The sequence below is a fragment of the Bubalus kerabau genome, chromosome 1, assembly GCF_029407905.1.
Source record: "Bubalus kerabau isolate K-KA32 ecotype Philippines breed swamp buffalo chromosome 1, PCC_UOA_SB_1v2, whole genome shotgun sequence".
NCBI lineage: Eukaryota > Metazoa > Chordata > Mammalia > Artiodactyla > Bovidae > Bubalus > Bubalus kerabau.
In genome coordinates this window covers 149,685,240-149,707,563 of record NC_073624.1, presented here as the reverse complement: position 1 = coordinate 149,707,563, position 22,324 = coordinate 149,685,240, and the positions used below count along the sequence as shown (strand labels likewise).

The window sequence follows — 22,324 nt, the reverse complement described above, 5'->3', positions numbered from 1 at the left end:
GAGAGCTTGAAGACCCAAGTAACGCTCCTCTCTCCTTAGGCTGCCTCTCCTCTCACACTGTCGGAACCACAGTCAGCCGACCTTGTCCTTTGAAAGGAGGAAAATAATGAAAGTCTAATATCTGCATGGCCGTTTAAGATGTCTTAGGTGGTAAGGAGAAAGGGGCTGCCCCCATGGGCTATACCTGCTTATGTGCAAACCGTGGACCCCACTCTAGAGCTTTCACGGTGGAATCTCAGAAGGTAGGCTTGGTGACCTACATGTTAACATGAACTCTGTATGATTCTTCCCTGCCTTGAATTTTGGGAACCACTGGCTTAATATTTACGATCTGGAACTTTCTTTTCCTGGCGTGTTGTAGGGGACTGGCTGGGGATTGGAAGTATTATCTGGGTAGGTCTCTAGGTATGTGTGTGTGTGTGTGTGTGTGTGAGAGAGACAGAGAGAGTGAATATGAACATGGACTTGATCCATCTCCAGGGAACTGAGGGGCTAGGCTGGCTTCTGTGAGATAACCAAGTGAGGAGACCAAGACCCTTCTCCCCCTTCCCTTCCAGCCCTCCCTCTCTCCTCCCAGGCTCACTCACACTTGGGCCACTTTTCTCCTGTCTCACCAGCAGATGGCACCCTTTTACCAGCCGACCTGGTGACAGGCAGCTGAGCCCGGGACTTGGCCAGGCTGTCTCTGGGTGTGAGCGCTTGGTCCCGACAAGGGCTTCCCCGCCCAGGCCAGCTCACACTCTGTGTCTCCAATCCTAGCTGACTCCGTGGCCAGCTGATTTGGCAGCTCCTTTCTTGAGCAAGGGTGCTGGGGAAGTGCAGTGTCAGGAAGCACTCCGTACGTACTCACTAGATCAGAATAACATCTTCCCTTGGGTCAGACACTGCCACCGGCTCCTTTGTCAACACACAATGAGCACGTACTATATGTGCCTTCCCTGGAGGACTCAAGTGCCCCAGAAGTGCCCAGTCAAGAGGAGGAGGCAGACACACACACACACACACACCCCGAGGGAGGGGGGCAGCCGGGGTTTGTGGTGGGAGCAGTCTGTCTTGCCCCAGGAGGGGCTTGTGGGACACCTAGAGCCCAGGAGGCTGGTGCTGTTCGTGGGGGAGGGGGGGTGTTTTGTGTTTCACTGCTGTGTCACCTGGCCTGGAGAGTCCCGAGGGTCAGCTGGGTACAGGTCAGCTCTGAAGGTGTGGAGTGGGGAGCCGGCTTTCACAGGGCAGCCCTCAACCTGGCCAGGACTGCCTGTCTGTTTATCATGAAGGCTGGAAGCTTCAAACCTGCCATCCTCTACTTCTTGCCTCTCAGCTGGGGAAGCAGGCTGGCAGGGGGGTAGGGGTGTTTGCCAGGGGAGGAGGGCGTAGCCCCTGCTGCTCTCCCCTCTCTCTTTCCTAGACAGTGTGATGTGAGGGGTGACCCGAAGCCTTCTGCCTAAAACTCCCCCTCTAGACTTGATCTCTCTGGATAGGGGGTCCTGGGAGGCTGAGAACTGGCCTTGATCCTCCCCTCCCCTTTACACCCCTGAGCAGGGGGCTTTTCTCCCTTCAGGGCTCAGCACTTATTTGAAATGAAGGCTTTATATCCCTCAGTGGGTGTTTCTCAGTCTCGGCACTGTAGACTCTGGGGGCTGGATGATTCTTGGTGGGGGGCTGACCCATGCATTGTAGGGTGTTCTGCAGCTTTCCTGGTCTCTACCCACTGTATGCTAGCAGTCCCCTCTGCTGCTGCCCCCAAGTTGTGACAGCCGTGTCTCCAGGCCCTACCAAGTGTCCCCTGGCAGCAGAACTCCACTCCACTGAGAACCACTGCTCTAGGAGCTCATGCCTGTAAGTTGTTGAGCCTGATGGCCCGTACAGTCAGCTCTGCTGTGGCAGGACTGGAGCCAAGTGGAGTGTGGTTGGTGAGCTGAGAAGAAGATGGGAGCTCTGTTTTATGGGAAGGGCTCTGATCCAGAAATCAGGAAGCTGGGGTTCTGGATCTCACCCTAACCCCAACTATGGGCCAGTCTCCTGTCTGTAAAGGTGAGGCTCCGCCCTGGGCTTTTGTAATTCTCTCTCTTTTAAACCCTCATTGGCTTCCACGTGCACAGAGAGTAAAACCCAGGCTGGTACTACAAACCTGGGGGTGACTGACACCTGCCAATTCCTCCCACTGCACTTTGGGCCTCTCAGGACTCCTCTCATTATATCCGGCAAGATTGGCCACCTTTCAGTTCCTTGAACTGCTAAACTCCTTCCAGCCTCAGGGTCTTTGCACATGCTGCTTTCTTTGTTGGGATGCTGTTCCTTGTTCTTCATGGCTGGGCCCTTCTCATACCTTAAGGTTCAAACTAAATGTTTCTTGTTTAGAGAGGTCACCCTGGATTTCTTTTCTAAGTGGCCTTCACCCAATCATTTTTCTTAAAAAAAAAAAAAAAAAAGCTGTGAAAAGGTATACACAAGTAGCGAAGTTCATAAGATCATATATGCTTAGTTTAGCAGACGTTTATAAATCAATACTCATGTAACTACCACCCAAGTCTAGACATGGAATATTGCCAGAACCTCCAGAAGGCCCTCCCACCTGAGAGGTAATCACTCTCCCAACTGTTGTGATGAGCTTTTCCTTCCTTTCTTTAGTTTGATCTTGCTCTTTAGTTTTTGGCCCTTGGGTTCTGGAGAGAGCAGGATGTGGGTGCTGGTGGGGGGCGGGATCAGGAGGTCTTGTGTCAACAGGATGTGCTAGTGTGGAGAAAGGGGTGGAGGTGAGACCCTGCTGGGGGGTTGCTGTGTGAGGGTATCATTCAGGGGTAAATAATCAGTATGGAAAGGAAGGCCAGTAGAGCTTTCAGAGCGCTTACGGGTTTCATTGGCACTGAGTTGGCACAGGGCAGTAGCCTGTGGTGCAGAAATGCAGGGCCTGGGCCTGGGCTGCCCTTCTCATTTCAGAGACGATTGAGTGACGTCAGCCCAGCCCAGCATGCCTGTGGCATTTTGGCTGCTTCTGAACTGACCCAGAGAGATGGACACAGAGGGCCATGTCCAGGTGGGCGGGACTGAGCCCACTGTTCAGGCAGGCAGGGAGGGGCTCGGGTAGGGGTTTCTGGCTATCCTTTTGCACCATGCCACGGTCTGGCATTGCCTCTGTGTTCAGATTGGCATGGACTCATTGGGCGCCTTTCTGGAGCTCCAGCCTTGCGTATAAAAGGGGCTGTGGAGGGAAAGGAACAGCTTAGTCTTGGAAGGCAGCTCTTAAGATGGAGAGAGAAATGTGTTCTGTGGCTCCAGCCTGGGTGTTTGCACTCTGAGAAATACTTTAAAAACTGTATATGTTTAACTTGGTGGAGGGGAGGGGATGGGCTTCCCTGGTGGCTCAGATGGTAAAGAATTCTGCCTGCAATTCCGGAGACATGAGTTTGATCCCTGGATCAGGAAAATCCCCTGGAGGAAGGCTTGGCAGCCCACACCAGTATTCTTGCCTGGAGAATCCCATGGGCAGAGGAGCCTGACAGGTGATAGTTCATGGGATTGCAAAAGAGTTGGACACAACTGAGTGACTAACGCTTTCACTTCACTTAAGAGGGGTGGGAGGAAGGCTCAAGAAGGAGAGATATATATGTATATACACAGCTGATTCACACTGTACAGCAGAAACTAACACAACATTGTAAAGCAATTATACTCCAGTTTAAAAAATCTATATATGTTTAACCTAAAACAATAAGTATGACATGTATCTAGTGCACAAAGCACAAGGCCCAAAGAGTAAACAGAGAGACTAGGCTTCTTCCCATCCTGTGCTCTGGTCTGCTGGTCCCCCAGCACAGCGTCCTGTGGAGCTGGAGGGCCTGTTGTTACCCTGGCTGGCTCTAGAGCTAGAGATGAGGATGGGTCCTGAGGTTGTTTCGTGTATAGCAGTGGTGGGAGAGGATCCCAGAGCCCTTTAGTTGTGGCTCAAGTCTCTCTACTGGGGGGCCCCGGACTCCCCATCTCAGGGGAAGCAGCTCTAATGGCCAGAGCCCCACCCCTTCCCTCCCAGCTGTGCTGTAGACCTCAGACTTCTAGAAGGAGGGAGAATAAGGACTGCGGGGGGTGCGGGTCTGTGGTGGACATTCTCAAGCATAGCCCACCTGTTCCTTGAGTCCCTGTTTGCTGTGATGCTGCCCTGACGCAGTGTTGGTGCGTAGAAGACGTGCATTGAAGGGATGGAGGAATTCCTTCATCCCGTGGGTACAAATCGCTCAGTCTTCTCCCCTTAGTTTTCTGTTCATTGCTCAGTCTACATAAACCACCCCAGCTATGAGAGCCAGTCTAGCCATGAGGGGCCTCCAGGGAAGCCTGGTGGGAGGTGGAGGTCTCATCATAGTGGGGACACTGGGACCTAGGTGGTGTGGCGACCTGTGGAGATGCTGCAAGTCCTGGAGACGGCCGCCGGGCAGCCAGCCAATTGCATGGCATGTCAAACACTTGCAGAATCTAAAGTGAACTAAATAAGGATGAGTTCCCCTTCTACTGTCTTGAGATGCGTACACACTGGGCGATGGTTTAGCATATGTGCTGAGGGGGTTGCACCGGAAAGGCGGCATTTCAGCTGCACCTAAAGGGTGGAGCAGGTTTAGGGGTGTAGGTGTGGGGCGGGAGTGAGGAGAGGGGTGGTCTCAGTGAGTGTGTCTGAGCAAAGGTAGAGCGGCATGCAGGTAGGTGCTGGTGATGAGAATAGCAAGACTGAGACACAGGAGAGCCAAGGGAGCTGAGTGGGGAGGGGAGGCAGAGGGTGGCTCAGATCTCAGAAGGCCTCAAATGCCACCTTGAGTGTTCCTCCAGTGACGTTTCTATCTTACACAGGGGTTAAGTTCTAAGGAGAGCCTGAAAAATGATCTTCAGAGTCAAAATGACTCATGACAAATAACAGCAAGCTTCTGTGTATTTTTTTTTTTTTTTCTGGTTGCATGGTGGTGCATGCCAGATTTTATTTCTCTAACCAGGGATTGAACCCATGCTCCCTGCAGAGAAAGCGTGGCGTCTTCAAGGACCACCAGGGGAACCCCTGAGCTTACAAGAATTTAATACCCACAGCTCATTCAGTCCTCACAGCCGCCCTGTGATTTAATCGTCACTCAACCTTAGGAGGTAACTGCTGTTATTGTCCCCATTTTCCACAGGAGGAAACTGAGGCACAGAAAAGCTAAGCAACTTCTGCAAGTCTGGGGAATTGCGCCAGGCGCTGAGACTGCAGAGCCCGCGTTCTTACCCTTGTGTTCACTTGCAGCCTGGGGCAGACTATTTTGATGGTTGGGGACCAGGTAATGTTGCTGGCTTGTGGAGAACACACCTTGATTGAGGCAAACATGTCCCTTCAAAAACACTAGAGTCACACTCAGCATCTGAGCTCAGTAAGTTAGATGGGGGCTCCATCTGCTGGTCTGAGCAGCAGTGGGGGGCCCCTGGCAGGTTCTGAGCAGGGAGTGGCATGAGGTGATCCGGGCTGGGTTCCGGCGGAGCACCGCAGGGCATAGCATGGATGTGAGATCATGGAAGGGATAGCAAGGAAAAGGCGTTTTCCATGGCTGGGCCTGTGCTGGTGTGGTCTTGACCTGAGAGAGGGAACTGGCAGGAGGGTGTAAGGAAGGAGAGGCTGTGAATGGGGCTGGGCAGCCGACTGGTTGTGGAGGGCATAGATGGTCATGATGTAACTGAAACAGGGACACCCGGGCCGTTTGGGTGGATAAGGGGACTCTGATGAGTCGAGGTCCCCAAGGGACACCCCTGGAGAAGCATATAGCAGGAAGTGAGGGCAGAAGTGCTGCTGCCCCAGAGAGGCCCTACTTCTGGTGTCCCTGACAGCCTCAGTGTATCTGTCATCCCTCCCACCAGGACAGACCGACCAGCGGGCATCCTGAGAAGCAGGTGGTTAAATAGGCTGCCTGGCTGCCCTGTGTCCTTGGCACTGGGAAATGCATTTTTTTTTTTTTGAAGACAAAGAGGAATATCCTTTGAAACCACATGGATAATTATGCAGCTTTTAAAAATGCATGTTGGTAAAAAAACGAAAATGTTCTGCTCAGAAGGATAATCAAATAGATAATTTTGTGGCATCAAAAGCTTGTGTTACTCAATTTTTAGACTTGAGGAGGTGATTTAGCAAGGTTGAGAAGGTTATTAAAATGAAATGCGTTCAGAAATGCAAGCATGGCTCTGGCTGACAAGACAGCTGGGAATCGGGGGAGGCGAGGCAGGGGCCTGGCAAAGCCAGTCCCGTTGGAATGGAGCCCTGACACAGCCCGAGCTGTAAGTGTGGTGACCCAGGCTGAAATGAGTGGTCTGTGTTTGCCTTTATATGTTAGGAAATTGTAGTTTATTCAGAGCTGTTTAATCATGAGCTGCCTAATTGGCATTTGCCTCATCATGGTTGACTGTGTTTTGTTAGGATGCATATTTTTGTCATGCTCCAGTTTGTCCCCAGAATTTTATAATTCTGTCAAGTTCATTTTGGCCACATGTATTCATTGTGTATCTGTCTGTGTAACGCTCTGCAGAGGATGGAAAGGTGAGAGGAGGAGGAGGGGGCTGATTACTGAGCTATAGCAGATGTAGCATTATTCTGGTCTTGCTACCTGGATCATCCTTTGCCCAGATCTTTGCATGGCCTGCTCCTTCTTTTTAATTCTTATCTCAGCTAAATGCCACTTCCTCCAAGAAGCCCTCCTTGACCACCCTAATGAGGTTGCTGCCCTTGCCTCTGTCTCAGTTACCTGCTCTCCCACTACACCAGTTTATTATTTTTTTTGAGAGCAGTGTCACTGCCTGACATTCTTTCAGTATTTGCCACTGTATTCACCCCTCTTCTCCCCAGAATGGCGTGTAAGCTCCTTGAGGCCAGGGACTCTGTCTTGCTCGCCACTGTATTTTCCCTAGCATGTGCTAGATACGCAGGAGATCTTTGTCACATAAATGATTGCATCTGATATTCTCAACAACTCTGGACGGGTGGTGTTTTCACATCACTCATAGAAAGGGGAAACTGAGGCTCCAAGAGCTGCAGTGGTTTTACCTGGATTCTCACAGCCAGCACATTTACGCTGGAGTTTGAACTTGAGTCTGTTGGCCTCTCCTGCCTCAGTGGGATCTCATTAATTCTTGCTCTCAAGGAGCTCTCCACCCAGCCAGGACGAGTGAGACATACATGTTAGTCATTCCCACAAAAGACACACAGGTGAGATGCCCTGACAGAGGTGCAAACACACAACGGGAACTTAAGGGCAGGAGCAGTTCCATCACGTGAGGGCGTGGGCAGAGGTTTCTTGGAGAGGTGACATTTAGACAAGACCTTGTAATATGGTGTTGATGGGAAAGAAGGATTTTGAGGATAGGGGAGCACATTCTATTTAATGGGAACAAAAGCAGCGGAAATCCAGAGATGGGAAAATAAAGGGAGTTTTCCAAAAACAGTCTGGGTCAGGTGGAGGGTGGCAGTAGAGTCTCAAGCAGGGTACCTGAGAGGGGAGGTTGGACCCGGATCCCTTGGTGGGAATGCCAGGCTGCAGAGATTGGGTTCATCCTGTGTGGCTGGGGAGGCCTGCCGGTTCTTGAATGGAGAGAGGTATTCAAGTGATGGGGGTGGAGGGCTAGGGGCAGGGTGTGGAGGCAGGGAGAGAGATTCCTCAGTGAGAAAGCAGCCATGGTCATGGTCAAGATGGATTTCAGGGTTACTGAGCTGGTTTCTTTCAGCTAACTGTAAAACCATAATAGAATAATCACATCTTTGCCACTGACAGGATGGTTCTTACCATGAGTTCAAAGCCTCAACAGATATTAGCTCATTCTTTTCTTCATCCCCTGAAAGGGTATTTGAACCCCCATTTTATAAAGGGGGATCCCATGACAAAGCTTCCTGGTGGTGAGGTATATGGTTAGGTCCAAAAGTGTTTGCCCAGCTCTGTGCTGGGCCCGAGGGGTCATCAGCAGGCGGACACATGCTGTTCCAGTCAAGTTCACCGCTCACGGATCCTGAAGGCAAGCCTGGTGATGTTTACCAGTTGGGAGAAGATGGTCTGGCTTAAGCACTCAGGCAGTGTCGTGAGGCTGGAGGTGAGGAGGCTGGGGCACCCTTCCTGGAGGAGGTGGGGCTGGGCTGGCAGGAGGATCTTTGGAGGCAGAGAGGAGAGGGAAGGGCATTCTAGACTGTGGAATGGCATGAGCTGTGTCTGGGCAATGAGTGAAGTCAAGGACTGGCAGGTGGGTGGTCGTGGTGGGGTTGGAACCGGCAGCCGGCACTGGTGTTTGGCAGGGTCAGATGCTGTGCACATGGAGGCAATTGCTGCCACTTCCTGGGTCTATTCGGTTGTCTAGCTGTGACCTCAGGAAGCCTACTTACTGCTCTAAGAAAGCATTCCTTCCAGGGTAGGGTTCCTTAGTATTTCAAGCCTGAGAGATTGTTTGAGGAGGAGAAAAGGCATTGTTAAAGTCTAGTCAGTCAATAACGGCTGCTGTGCCGTGCCCAGGGCACTACCTTTGTTGGGTAAGTGCAGTCTCCCTTGCTGTCAGCTGTGGCCCTCTTGTCCTCTGCCCTGCTTAGAAGCCAGCTCCAAGCTGAGTCATCCTGCATCTCATTACCCGTGGAGACGCCCAGACCGCACATGTGAGCTCTTGCCCTGTAGCCAGCAGCTTCAGCTATAGTAAGAGTACTGTCAGATCTCCTCTGCCAGTAATGCAGATCAGGGAAATACATTCTGGGATGTGCACTGACTCTTCCTGTGGGCTAGGCAATGTGCTGGACACTGGGGGTGTTGAGGAGGCTGGGAGGGGAAAGGACACTGCCCCTGCCTGCAAGGAACAAGTGTTTACCTCCCTTTAAACATGTACATGTGATGGTCATGGTTTTGACCATGACAGAGGGCCAGCTGTACTCTCAGTCATAGGTGGGGTAATGTGATTGACTCTCAAGTCAGGCTGCCTTGGTTTCAAGACTGGCTCAGCCACTCGTTAGCTGTGTGACCTCAGACAAGTTACTTGATCTCTCTGATCAAGTTAAGTCTGATCTAAGTCTCAGTTTTCTTATCTCTGAAAGGTCCTTGCTTTCTAGAGTTGTGAAGATGAAAATTGTGTAATGCGTATGAATGTTTAGAATGGTGGTTTGCGTATGCTCAGTGCTGTAAGAGTATAAACTATGATTATTATTACTTAACATCTTTCTTTTTTGGGGAGGATGAAGTAGAAAAGCATAGCTTCATTGCTTTGCCAGGATTAACAGTTTTCTTTAAATAAATTTAGCTTATATATTAATTTAAAAAGAACTTAAGTCATTACTATAAATGAAAAGTCAACATAATTTTTCATTAATACTTGATAACCATAAAAACAAATATTAAAACGCAGCACTGTTATGAAATCTTAGGTTATGCCTGAATTTGCTCCCTCACTAAAGAGGAGGTAAAGCAAGGACTTCCAGTAATCGTGTATGGATGTGAGAGTTGGACCATAAAGAAGGCTGAACGCCAAGAATTAATGCTTTCAAATTGTGGTGCTGGAGAAGACTCTTGAGAGTCCCTTGAACTGCAAGGAGATCAAACCAGTCAATCCTAAAGGAAATCAACCCTGAATATTCATTGGAAGGACTGATGCTGAAGCTGAAACTCCAATACTTTGGCCACCTGATGTGAAGAGCTGACTCATTTGAAAAGACCCTGATGCTAGAAAAGATTGAGGGCAGGAGGATATTGGAATGACAGAGGATGAAATGGTTGGATGGCATCACCGACTCAGTGGACATGAGTTTGAGCAAACTCTGGGAGATGGTGAAGGACAGAGAGGCCTGGTGTGCTGCAGTCCATGGGGTTGCAAAGAGTCGAACACAACTTAGCGACTGAACAGCAAGGGCTAGAGGACTGAGAAATTGAAATCGGACTTTCTCGCTATGTGTCTGATTATTATTTGCACAGTGATCACCATCCACATCCTTCTCAAAGTGTGGTCTGAGGACCAGCAGCATCAGCATCCCTGGGGGGTGCTTGTTAGAGATGCATATCCTTAGGCCTCATCCCAGACCTCCTGACTCAGAACCAGCATCCTGGCAAGATCTCCAGGTGACCCATGGGCACATTATAACTTGAGAAGTCTGTTCTTTTGTTGCCAGATTTGCACGTTCCCACCCTTGGAGAGAGATGGGCTGAGTTCATTCTCTGTATTTTACACAAAAGGAGATTAAACTCCAAGAGCAGCCTGCCCAAGGTCATTTGATGACTTAAGAGCAACAGCAGTTCTGAATCCAGTTCTCCAGACTCGCTCTGCAGGGCGACGTCCTTGAGAGGAAGCCAAGCTTCACTCCATCGTTACTTACTGTGTGACCTTGAGTGCATTCTTTATCTCTCTGGGCCTTAATTTCCTTACCTGCCAAAGGGGACTGACAGTACTGCCCTTCCTCAGAGGTTGTGGTCAGGATCAAATGAAGTGATGCTCAGTCAGTGTTGCCTGCTGTTGTTTTTGTAGAAGACCTCAGGGCCTGCCTCTCCAAAGTCTGACTCAGCACCTGACCTCCGCTCAGCCTGGCTGTGATGGCCTCAGAGCTGTTGGTGGCCACGCTGGTGGCATCAGTGTGGCTCTTGTTTCTACCCCCTTTTGTTCTGCATGTTAGCGATGAGTCATTGATTGAACAAAGTAATTTAATATCTCAAGTCAGTGACTGTGCATCACTTGGTTGTATTCTGTGTGGTATTAACTTTTGGTTTTAATTAAATACAGGATTTTTTTTTTTTTTAAGCGATTAGCTGGTTTGCCAGGAAGAAACAGGAATTGTCTTGGCAAGTCCCAGATTCCACAATAACATACACAGTTGTCTCTTTGCTGTGAGGTTTTTGGAATAAGTGACCGCCAGGGGCCTTCTTCCTCCTCCAAGGAACAACAGAGCTGAAGCATTTCCTGATAATGAATTCTCACATCAAAACAATGTCTTTGCAGCCTTGTAACAGCTTCTCTTGTTTACTGAGTACACGCTGCCTGCCATGCTGTGCTTGGCCCCTTGTGGACATTTTCTTTCATGCTCAGAACAACCCTGTTGGTTAGTTAGATCATCTTGTCCTCACTTTTTTTTTAAGTTGAAGAATAATTCACATATCACAAAATTCACCATTTTAAAGTGTAACATTCTGTGGCTTTTAATATATTCACGGGTTGTATAACCATCACCTCGATCAATTTTGGAACGTATTCATCACCCAGAAAGGAACCCTGTATCACTAAGCAATTACTCCAGATTTCTCAAATCTCCCTCAGCCCCTGGCAACCCCCAGTCTCCTTTTGTCTCTGTAGATTTGCTTATCCTAGACGTTTTATGTAAAGAGAGTCATCCAGTATGTGGCCTCTTGTGATTGGTTTCCTTCCTTAACATAATTTTTTTGAGGTTCATCTTTTTTTTTTTTCCTGGCTGTGCTGGGTCTTCGTTGCCATGGGCAGGCTTTTCTCTAGTTGGGATGAGCGGGGACTGCTCTTGGTTGCGGCGCTTGGGCTGCTCCTTCAAGTGGCTTCTCTTGTTGCAGAGCACAGGCTCTGGGTTTGCAGGCTTCAGTAGCTGCAGCGTGTAGGCTTGGTGGGTGTGGCTTGCGGGCTCTAGAGCACCGTCTCAGTAGTGGCAGCACACAGGCCTGGTTGCTCCGCAGCATGTGGAATCTTCCCGGACCAGGGACTGAACCCTTGTTCCCTGCATTGGCAGGCAGATTCTTACCAACTGAGCCACCAGGAAAGTCCCGAGATTCATCCTGTTGTATCAGTACTTCATTCCTTTTTAAGGCCAAGTGATATTCCAGTGTATGGAGCTACCACCTTTTGCTTATCCATTCGTCAGTTGATATACATTTGAGCTAACTTCTACTTTTTTGAGCTACTTCTACTATTGCAAGTGGTGCTGCTGTGAACATGCATGTAGAGGATTTTGTGTGAATTTTTGTTCTCGCTTTATGGAAGGGGAAACTGAAGCTGGGGCTAAGTAACTTCCCTGAGACTCCATAGCACGAAAGCCTCGGCCCCAGAAAAGCCTCAGTTTGGATCTGGAGGAAGAGGGAGCTCTCAGGCACCTCTTCCTTCTTTACCTCTCTAGCTCTTCTTGTGTGGTTGGAGCATCTCCAACTGTTAGGTATGGTGGCTATTGGCTGGGGGCCAGAAGCTCAGCTTTGTTTTGGGAGGCAGACACTCTGCAGTCCCATCGTGTCTCAGAGAGGCTGGGACTCCTGCAGGAAGTCAAGAGAAAGCACCTCTGAGCTCCCGAGTCTCACATGTGCCGTGTTTGTGGTTGGGCTGTTGACGGTGCTCTGCGGTAGCCCTTCTGGGCTTGGCCCTCCAGGATTTTACCCCATTCCCCCCCGTCCCCATCAAGAGAGATCTCCACCAACCCAGCCTCCTTAGCCTGTTCCCATGGGTAGCTGGATGTTAGGGATGTTACTTTCTTTAAACTGAGGATAGTTGTAAGAAGTAATGTAAAAATATCACATAATACAGAGATCTGTAAAGTACATAGAAGAAACAACAAGCCCATGGTCATATTCAGGTTCAGTGGTCTCTCCCTGTCCCCAGAAGATGCTTTGCACCTTACCCCTTTCCTGAGTACCTTTCTGCCCTTCTCTAACTTCCTGCCAGGGCCCAGTATAACCGCTATTGAAGTGGAGTTTTCTGGACTTCTGCGATTACTCAGTGAGCTCTCCTGTGACCTTTCCTTTCCAGGTGGCATGAGACAGATGGAGAAAGGCCAGGAAAAGGCTGCTGTAGGGATTGGCAATTAAACACCAGCAAAATCCCCGAAAATGCCTAAAGTAGTTGTCTCTGAAGAATGGGGTTTGCCAGGAGGCAGTTGTCCAGGGATCCTTTTTATCTTAAACCTTCTACAGCTAGTTAGCTCTGTCAATGCTGTGTGCAGATAATAGGATACAGCCTAATTGTGTGCAGTGGTGCGTTGATGCCAGTCCTTGATGACTTGTTTCGCCTGCTCTCTGCATCCCACAGCTCCCAGCTTTAGAGACCAAATGGTCTTTCAGAGGCTGGCAGCCCTTTGCTTCTTACGCCAGGATGCCAGCTTCTAGCCCCAGCCCCTGATACATGCGGAGGTGCTGGAGTTTGATCTTCTGTAAGGCGTGCTGACTCTTCCCAGCAGGCCCATGTCTAAGTTTTCATTTTCATGTTTCAGAAAAATCTGTTTTCTTTATAAGTTCAGTTCAGTTGCTCAGTTATGTCTGACTCTTTGCATCTCCTTGGACTGCAGCATGGCAGGCCTCCCTGTCCATCACCAACTCCCAGAGCCTACTCAAACTCATGTCCATTGAGTCAGTGATGGCATCCAACCATCTCATCCTCTGTCATCCCCTTCTCCTCCTGCCTTCAATCCCTCCCAGCATCAGGGTCTTTTCAAATGAGTTGGCTCTTCGCATCAGGTGGCTAAAGTATTGGAGTTTCAGCTTCAACATTGGTCCTTCCAATGAATATTCAGGACTGATCTCCTTTAGGATGGATTGGTTGGATCTCCTTGCAGTCCAAGGGACTCTCAAGAGTCTTCTCCAATACCACAGTTCAAAAGCATCAATTCTTTGGTGCTCAGCTTTCTTTATAGTCCAATTCTCATATCCATACAGGACGACTGGAAAAACCACAGCTTTGACTAGACAGACCTTTGTTGGCAAAGTAACGTCTCTACTTTTTAATATGGTTTTCTCTATACCAGCCTCATGAATGAGAGTCTGCTGCCACTGAGGGCCTCCGATTTGAGTGCCTCACATCATCCCATGTGTTGTTCTGCTAAACTGAGCTCTCTCAGGGTAGACTGCCTGGGGTCACATTGCGGCTCTTCTGTTTAGCCCCTGTTTCTACAATGATGCCTGGAGGAAGAAATGACAACCCACTCCAGTATTCTTGCCTGGAGAATCCCATGGACAGAGTATCCTGGCAGGTTACAGTCCATGGGGTTACAAAGAGTCGGACACGACTGGGCGACTAACACACACTCTACAATGATGAAATGAGAATGAACTTAATAGTACCTTCTTCATGGGGTTGTTGTGAAGATTAAAGTGGACAAATTGTGTCAACTATTTAAAGTCTCAAGCATATAGGTGTGCCACATAAGGGTAAGCTATTATTATATTACTTTTGGGTTTTCTTTTTTTTTTTTTTGGCCGTACCATGAGGCATGTGGAATCTTAGTTCCCTGACCAGGGTTTGTACCCGTGCCTCCTGCAATGGAAGTGTGGAGTCTTAACCACTGGACCACCAGGGAAATCCCTATGTTACCTTTTTTAGGACTGTCTTCTGACCGTGGTAGGAGAGAGGGTGGTGTGGTGGACTCTGATGTGATGTAGTGTTGTGGAAAGACCATGGGCTTTTGGAGTTGGGTTTCTTGGTTCAAATCCCAGCTCTCTACTCATGGGCCTGGGTGACTTGAACCTCAGATCCCCCTGTTATAATACATGTTGCAGCATGTTCTAAGGCATGGACAATTCTGGAACACTTAGCTGCAGCTTGCAGCCTCTCCTCTTTGACAGGAGCACTGGCCAAAGGTCTTTGTTCAGTAGACTCATAGAGTCACAGAATGTCCAGCCTGGTTGAGAGTCCCCAGATCCCATGATCTAAACCCTCATTTACAGAAGAGAAAACAAGGCCCCTGGAGAAGCCTTTTCCCTGAGACCCCACGGCTAATAGCAGCGGGGCTGGGACGAGAATGTGGGCCTCCTGAACCCAGCCCAGCTGCTTCTACACCAGAGGTCACCTGTGCCTCTGTCAGAGTCAGAAACATGAACAAGCAAGAGAGAAGGATGAAGAGACAGTGGCTCTGTCTTGAAATCCCCCAATCTGATGAGAAGCGGGAGGCACCCAGGGCAAAATAACGTTCCCCATGTGAGCAAAGTCAAAGCCCCTGCACAGGCAGAGACCAGGCAGCTCTTAGTGCATGCAAGTTGCTTTCGCTGTCACCTTCATCACCATCCATCAGGGCCAGGAAACCACAGCTGGGGGCAGCCCAGTCTCTCTAAGCCAGGGTGATTCTCAAACTCAAGTTGGAGAGCTTGTTAAAACACAGATGGGGCTTCCCTGTGTGGCTCAGTGGTAAAGAATCCGCCTACCAATGCAGGAGACATAGGTTTGATCCCCTATCTGGGAAGATCCCACATGGCGCCGAGCAGCTAAGCTCGTGCCCTGCACCTGTTAAGCCCATGCTCTAGAGCCTGGGAACCATAAGTACTGTGCATCACAATTCCTGAAGCCTGTGCTCTGCCACAAGAGAAGCCACCTCAGTGAGAAGCTGGCGCACTGCAAGGGGAGAGTAGCCCCCGCTTGTCGCAACTATAGTAAAGGCCCAGCACAACCAAAAATAAAGAAAATTAAAAAACCGCCAGTAGGTGATCAGTGATAATAATAATAGTAAATTAACATCTTAAAACACACACAAACACAGATGGCTGGGCCCTGCCCCGAGAGCTTCTGATTCTGTAGGTCTGGAATGGGGACTGAGAATGTGTATTCACAATGGATTCTGGGGAGATGCTGTGGTCTAGGGGCCCTGCTTTGAGAACCACTGCATTGGACTAGTCCTTGCTACTGAGAGTGCTCCTTGGACCTGCCTGGTAGAAATACAGGATCTCAGGTCCCAACACAGACCTCACCATCAGAAGCCTTATCCTAATAGAAACCCTGGGTAATCTGTCAGCACAGTAAAGTTTGAGAGGTAACGGTGTGGTGCAGAGTTCTCTACCCCGGCTGTGTGTTAGGATCACCAGGGGAGCTTGAGAAACCCTGATCCTCAAGCCCTAGCTCACACTGTTTAAGTTAAAATCTCTGCGAATGAGACTAAGATATCAAGAGTTTGTAAAGCTCCCCTGGTGACTGGCTCATTGTGTCGCCAAGTCTGACAACCACCAGCTAGATTTCACAATGGCAGCCGTGAGGGGTCTCAGAGTGGATCAGCTCCAACCTCGGCATGTACCTGAGATGCGCACCAAGGGCATAAGAACCAAACGGTCTTGTCTGAGGTCCCAGAGCCAACTGAGTGACACATCCAGGCACTGGATAATTCTTTCACCAGCTCTTTCAACTCTTAAGCCTCCTTAATATAGCTCCATGGTAACTGTAATATACCAATGTCCATAGCAATCCATTGTAAATCTTGTAAGATCTGTCTGCTCATTGGAGCTCAAAATCTCTTGTTTCAGAGCAGCTGACCATCCTAAGTGACAGTTACATATCCTGGGGAGGCTGTGTACATAGGGGCACACTAGCTCAGGGCCGGCTATGCCACTTACTAACCAAGGCCACAGGCGTGCGTCTCAGATTCTTCTGAAAACAGGGATGGTGATAATAGTTCCCATCTCATGGAGCTGTTGTGAGGATTGAGTTAATATGGGACATGGGGCAGGGGAAGGGGAGAGTGGGACCAATTGGGAGATTGGGACTGACATGTATGCCCTACTATGTGTAAAATAGCGAGTGGGAAGCTGCTGCATAGCACAGGGTGCTCATCATCAGTGCTCTGGGATGACCTAGATGGGTAGGATGGGGCTGGGGAGGGAGGCCCAAGAGGCAGGGGATACATGTATACATATAGCTGATTCAAATCATTGTACAGCAGAGACTAACAACTTTATAAAGCAATTATACTCCAAAAAAATAATATTAAAAAGTAAAATGAGATGAAATACTGAAAAAAAAATGAGTAGATAGAAACAACCCTCTCCCCCAAATAGTTAATATAATACCACTTAACCATAAAAGAGGATGAAATTTTGCCATTTACAACATGGGTAGTCTTGGAGAGTATTATGCTTTGTGAAATAAGTCAGAGAAAGACATGCTTTTGTATGATACTGCTTATATGTGGAATCAAAAAAATCAATAAAATAAACTAATGAATATATGGGCTTCCCTGATAGCTCAGTTGGTAGAGAATCCGCCTACAATGCAGGAGACCCCAGTTCAATTCCTGGATTGGGAAGATCCGCTGGAGAAGGAATAGGCTACCCACTCCAGTATTCTTGGGCTTCTCTTGTGGCTCAAAGGGTAAAGAATCCGCCTGCAATGCCAGAGACCTGGGTTCGATCCCTGGGTTGGGATGATCCCCTGGAGAAGGGAAAGGCTACCCACTCCAGTATTCTGGTGTGGAGAATTCCATGGACTGTATAGTCCGGGGTTGCAGAGTCAGACACAACTGAGTGACTTTCACTTTCTTTTTTTCAATGAATATAACACCACCAAATAAACCAGACTGACAGATACAGAGAACAAACTAGTGGTTACCAGTGGAGAATGGGAAGCTGGGAAGGAAAACATAGGGGTAGTGAATTAAGAGGTACAAACTACTCTGGATGAAATAAATAAGCTACAAGGATATATTATATTGCACAGGGAATATAGCCAATACTTTATAAATACAGATAGAGTAAAACCTTTAAAAATTGTGAATCACTATGTTGTACACTTGAAACATAAAATATTGTACATCAACTAAAACTCAATAAAAAATAAAAAAATTTAAAGGTAGTATGACAGTGCTAAGTGGCTTGCACGTAGGAAGCCCTTTATGAATGTTGCTGCTGCTGCTAAGTCACTTGAGTCGTGTCCGACTCTGTGTGACCCCATAGATGGCAGCCCACCAGGCTCCCCCGTCCCTGGGATTCTCCAGGCAAGAACACTGGAGTGGGTTGCCATTTCCTCCTCCAATGCATGAAAGTGAAAAGTGAAAGTGAAGTCGCTCAGTCGTGTCCAACTCTTAGCGACCCCATGGACTGCAGCCCACCAGGCTCCTCCATCCATTGGATTCTCCAGGCAAGAGTACTGGAGTGGGATGCCATTGCCTTCTCCCTTATGAATGTTAATTATTGTTTAATTAGCTGGGGGACCTTGAATAAGTCATGTAGCCTTGAGCAATCCAGTCTTTAACTTCTCTGTGACTCAATTTCTTCCTCTGTTAAATGGGGGTAAGTACAGAACTGACCTTACAGAGTTCTTGTGGGGAGTAGATGCGATTGTAGGTCTGAGGCCCTGAGAAGTTTTAGACATACAGCTGGTGCCAGTGAGTGGTGGCTGTGGTCATGTTTTACAGACTGAAAGCCTGCACAGGAGTCAGTTCTGGCTTCAGCAGGGTCTGAGCTGGGCCAGTCCTGACTCTGAAGGGAGCATTGAAAACCATGGGGATTGAAGTTTCTGGCTGTTTTGCCTGGAGAAAAGCTTATCATGTCCTTCATCCTCATGTATATAACGCATTATCACTTGGGGGCAGATAGCTATATGTAATTCAAGAAGGCAGAAGGACTGCTAGGTAGTGGCAGGGTAACAGTTACCATACGGTTCATGAAAGAAGTCTCTAATAGTTAAAACCATTCTGTGAAAGGGAGGTGAGTGCCCCATCATCAGAGGCATTCAAGAAGAACTTTGTGGAGACAGTAAGAGAATTTCAGTTCTGAGTTGGAAGGCTGCATTACTCAGTATTTCCCAAGTTTGCTTATTGGTAACAGTCACCTAGGAATACTTGTTAAAAAACAAATTCCTTGCTGCCATTCTAGACCCACTGAGACAGAATCTCAAGGGTAGGTTTCTAGGACCCACCTCTCCAAATGGGAAGTTTGGAAAACATGGGTTAAAATGACATTCAACCTTCTAATCCTGAAAAAAAGATTCTATGGAAAAAGACTTTGTGAAAAGAGGTATTTTGTGAAAAAAGATATCCTGGGTGGGAGTGGTCACACTGGTGGCAGTTTTCCTTCTACAGCCTGGGGAGTCTTGTTTCTTGATCGGGCTGAGGAGCCCATGCACCTGCCGGCCGGAGTCCCTGACACTTCCTCCTCAGGCCCTGTGACTTGGTTACCCTCTCTGCTCCCACCACGGGGTCCTGTCACCAGGCCCACCTCTCAGCAGGGACTGAGCTGGGTCAGTTCTGAGTTTCTAAGGAACAATACCAGCTTGACTCAGCCCTCCTGATTTCCCACACAATGTTCTGTGTACTGCTAGGATTTTGCTTGTTTTGCCCAGCAGTTACTTCATTAGAATTTACAGGATAACCTTTAATGAAGGACTCAAGCATTTTGAGTTAAAAAGGTTCTTTATTAACACAAAACGCTATCCTGATTAGAGATTTGGAGACATGCAGTTTGACTTTCTTCCATTGATAGTTATAATTATGAGGCTAATTATGCCTTGGGTTTATTACAGTGCCTCCTGCCTAAAGGTCTCCTTTCTCCACTGTGGTTCAGGTGTCAGTGACAAGGGTACTGAGAACAGGTACACTTGCATCCGGCTGCCATTCAGATGATGGAGGACCCCATTGTTAGTATTCCCAAGCCCCTGATGGTGTCTGTGGGATTGTATGCACCACTAAGGAGCCTGAAATGCATTCGAGACTGGAACCTTCCTATCTCCTGAGCTCTAGGAAGTTACAGGAGGAGGCGGGGTTCAAAGGTCGAGCTCCAGAGGAATGAAGGTCTTTGCTCACACTGGGTTGCCTTCCCCGCTCCTCTCTAATTCTGGTAATCTCTCATCTGTCAGCGTGCAGCTGAATTTAGGGTAACCAGTTGTCATCTGCGATTAAGGAGGGGTCCACCAGGCTGTCAGGCTTTCGGTACTAAAACTGGCAACATCCTGGGCAAACTAGGACAAGTTGATCACCTTGCAGGAATCTTTGCCTTCCAGGTCTTTGTACTCCACATCATCTCCCTGAAATGACCTTGGACAATTCACCTATCACCACAGACCTCATTTTCCACCTGTGAGGGTAACTTAGGGTTGTTATGGGAATGTAAGGCATTAGTACGTAAAAAGGGCCTACTACTGTGCCTGGCATATAGTTAGTACAAGTAGCTCCGCTTGTTTTCTTTTGGTTGAATGAGACCTTGGAGATCACCTGGACTCCATCTGGTTCAGGAGTCCTCTCGGTGGTAACCCTGCCTGATCTCCCCATGATGTTGCACTCACTTCCTTACCTGGAGCCTTTTCCTTATGGCTGCTGAGCTAGCCCCAATCCTGCCAGCTCTGAGCACTCATAGAGAATGGGACTCTTGGTGACCTCCTGTGCCTCCTGGAGGATGACTCGCCTGTCTCCAGCCTGGCACTTCTTTTCCCTGGTCCTCCTCCCTTAGTGGGACTTGGCCCCCAGCTGTATCCTGGCTGTGTTTTCTGGAAGTCATGCTGTATGCCCCTGTGGACACTGAGCTTGACTCAACCCAAGGCTTGTCTCTACTTCACACAGGCGTAGTAGGTATAAAGGGTGCCCATCCTCTGAATTAGACCTGGAGAAGAAGTTCCTGAGGACAGAAGGCTCATGAAGAAGGCTGCGAGGCCTCTATCCCTGGATTGTGGGTGCTAAGGGGGAAAGTCCTACAGGAGTTTGTAGCCAAGGCCCTGGTTTCCCACTGAGCTGCTCAGCAGGGACTCCCCTTTCTCTGGCCTAGAACCAGACACCTGGGCACACTCTTGACTCAGCAGGGCAGGATAGCAAAATGGTTAGGACCCCTGGCTGCCTGATCAAGCCACATCCAAATCTTACACTAATTTTAGCTGAATGACCTTGGGCAAGTCATTGTATTTTCCTCATGTGCACAGAGAGGATAGGTCTGCCAGCCTAGCTTATATGAAATAGTGAGTGCTACTATTTATGGTTAATATCCCCACCCCCAGGGAATGGACATGAGGTGTTTTGCACCTTCTGTACAGATGGCAAGGTGACCGGGCAAGGCTGCGACTTGCTCCCACATATCTGGGTACCTGGATCTCCATACTCTTGTCCCAGTGACCATGGAGAGCTGTGCCCGAGATCACAGGCCTCTCCTCCCCACAGGGGAGGGGACTTCATGGGCCATTTTAGTGGCTGGTAACATGGCCTGGAGAGGGTGTTTGCATCACATCCCAGCAGGGCTTTTTGCAGGTATCCTTGGGGGCCTTTACCATCAAAGGCAACTAGACTGTTCTGAGCAGGAGCATCGTGGTACACCCTCCTCCCTGTGCACCAAAGGATGGAGGGAAACAGGCAGAGTCCCCAAGAACAAAATAATCATAGGGAAGCCACAGGGCACACTGCAAATGGTGCCTGGCACACAGTGGGGCCTGGATAGCTGTTTGCAGAGGATAAATGAAAGCAGCAGGTGTGGATGTACCCGGGCCCTCAGCACCCCTCAGGGGCCAGGCCATATGCTTCTGTGACTATTCGTGGGCAAGTGAAGCTGCAGAGGCCACGTGTTGCTTGTGCTGGGGAGTGGGAGAGTAGGGTGGTGTGCAGTGGGACAACATGTGGACAGCCCAGGTGGGAGGAACGAGGCTATGGGTTGGGCGTTTCATCTGCTTGGGAAGACAGCTGCTTTGAGCATTCTTGGGAATAAGTTGAGAGGCTTTGTGGCTTTTCTGCCTTCATTGAGAACATTTTCTGTCCCCACTTAGGAGAGCAGGGTGCCGTGTATGTTTCTTTGAGTAGTACTCAAGTCCTGAAAGTTCCATCTCATAACTTCGACTTCAGTCCAGGACAAAGAGCTACTGTCTTTTTTTCATGGGTCTGCCTTCTCTGTTTCTTGGATTGTTAAAGAACTGGCTGGCTTCAGTTTATCCTTGAATATGCCAGGTTATTTTTTCCAAAAAAAGTTATTTTTATGATGCATTTATTTTTCAGTTTTAAAGGTAGAGTATCACTGTATATACTGAAAATATTTTTATGCAAGTAAATAGTGGTACTTATTTTATATGAAATAAATAGCAGAACTATAAATAGTAATAAATTGCTCTAATCCTTTATAATAACTATTTAACATTCTGCTTAGATTTTCTTTCAGTCTTCTTTCCCAGGCATGTATACTTTTGCACATACTTGAAATTACTGTGTGAATATAATTTTTATATTCTGTTTTTAAAAAAACACCTAAATGCTGTAATATGAACTATTAAATGAGAAAAACAATGCACAGATGTAGGTTGATAATATTATTTAGGGAGCTCTACTAACACCTGGAGAGGGTGTGAGGCATGTGGAATGCCAGAACTCCAAGTAGAAAAACAGCCAGAGACCCAAGCAAGATATTCCATCAAGGTAAAAATGGTTAATTAATCATAAAAGGTAAACAGTCTTGTTATGACAGCAAAGGATATAATTTCCACTGATTATATTAGCAAAGATTTTTTGATGGTCCTCTTATTTGTTGGCCAGGATATATGTAAATTGATGTAAATATTCTGGAAAGAAGTTTGACAGCATATATCAGGGGCTATATATTTGTTTACTAATTATATTTTCTCGCTGGTGAATGTCTATCATCTGGTGGATTAATTTTTTAAATTGAGTTATATTGAGTATTTAAAATAATCAAGATAACAACTTATTCTATTTACAGATCCTTTTTCA

The 22,324-nt window shown here is 48.1% G+C and overlaps 1 protein-coding gene across 1 annotated transcript in view; it reads left to right on the top strand.

The window, feature by feature from the left end:
• LRRC20 (leucine rich repeat containing 20) overlaps nt 1-22,324 on the top strand; it is a 71,800-nt gene that overhangs the window by 7,684 nt on the left and 41,792 nt on the right. The gene's annotated exons all lie outside the window — the stretch shown is intronic.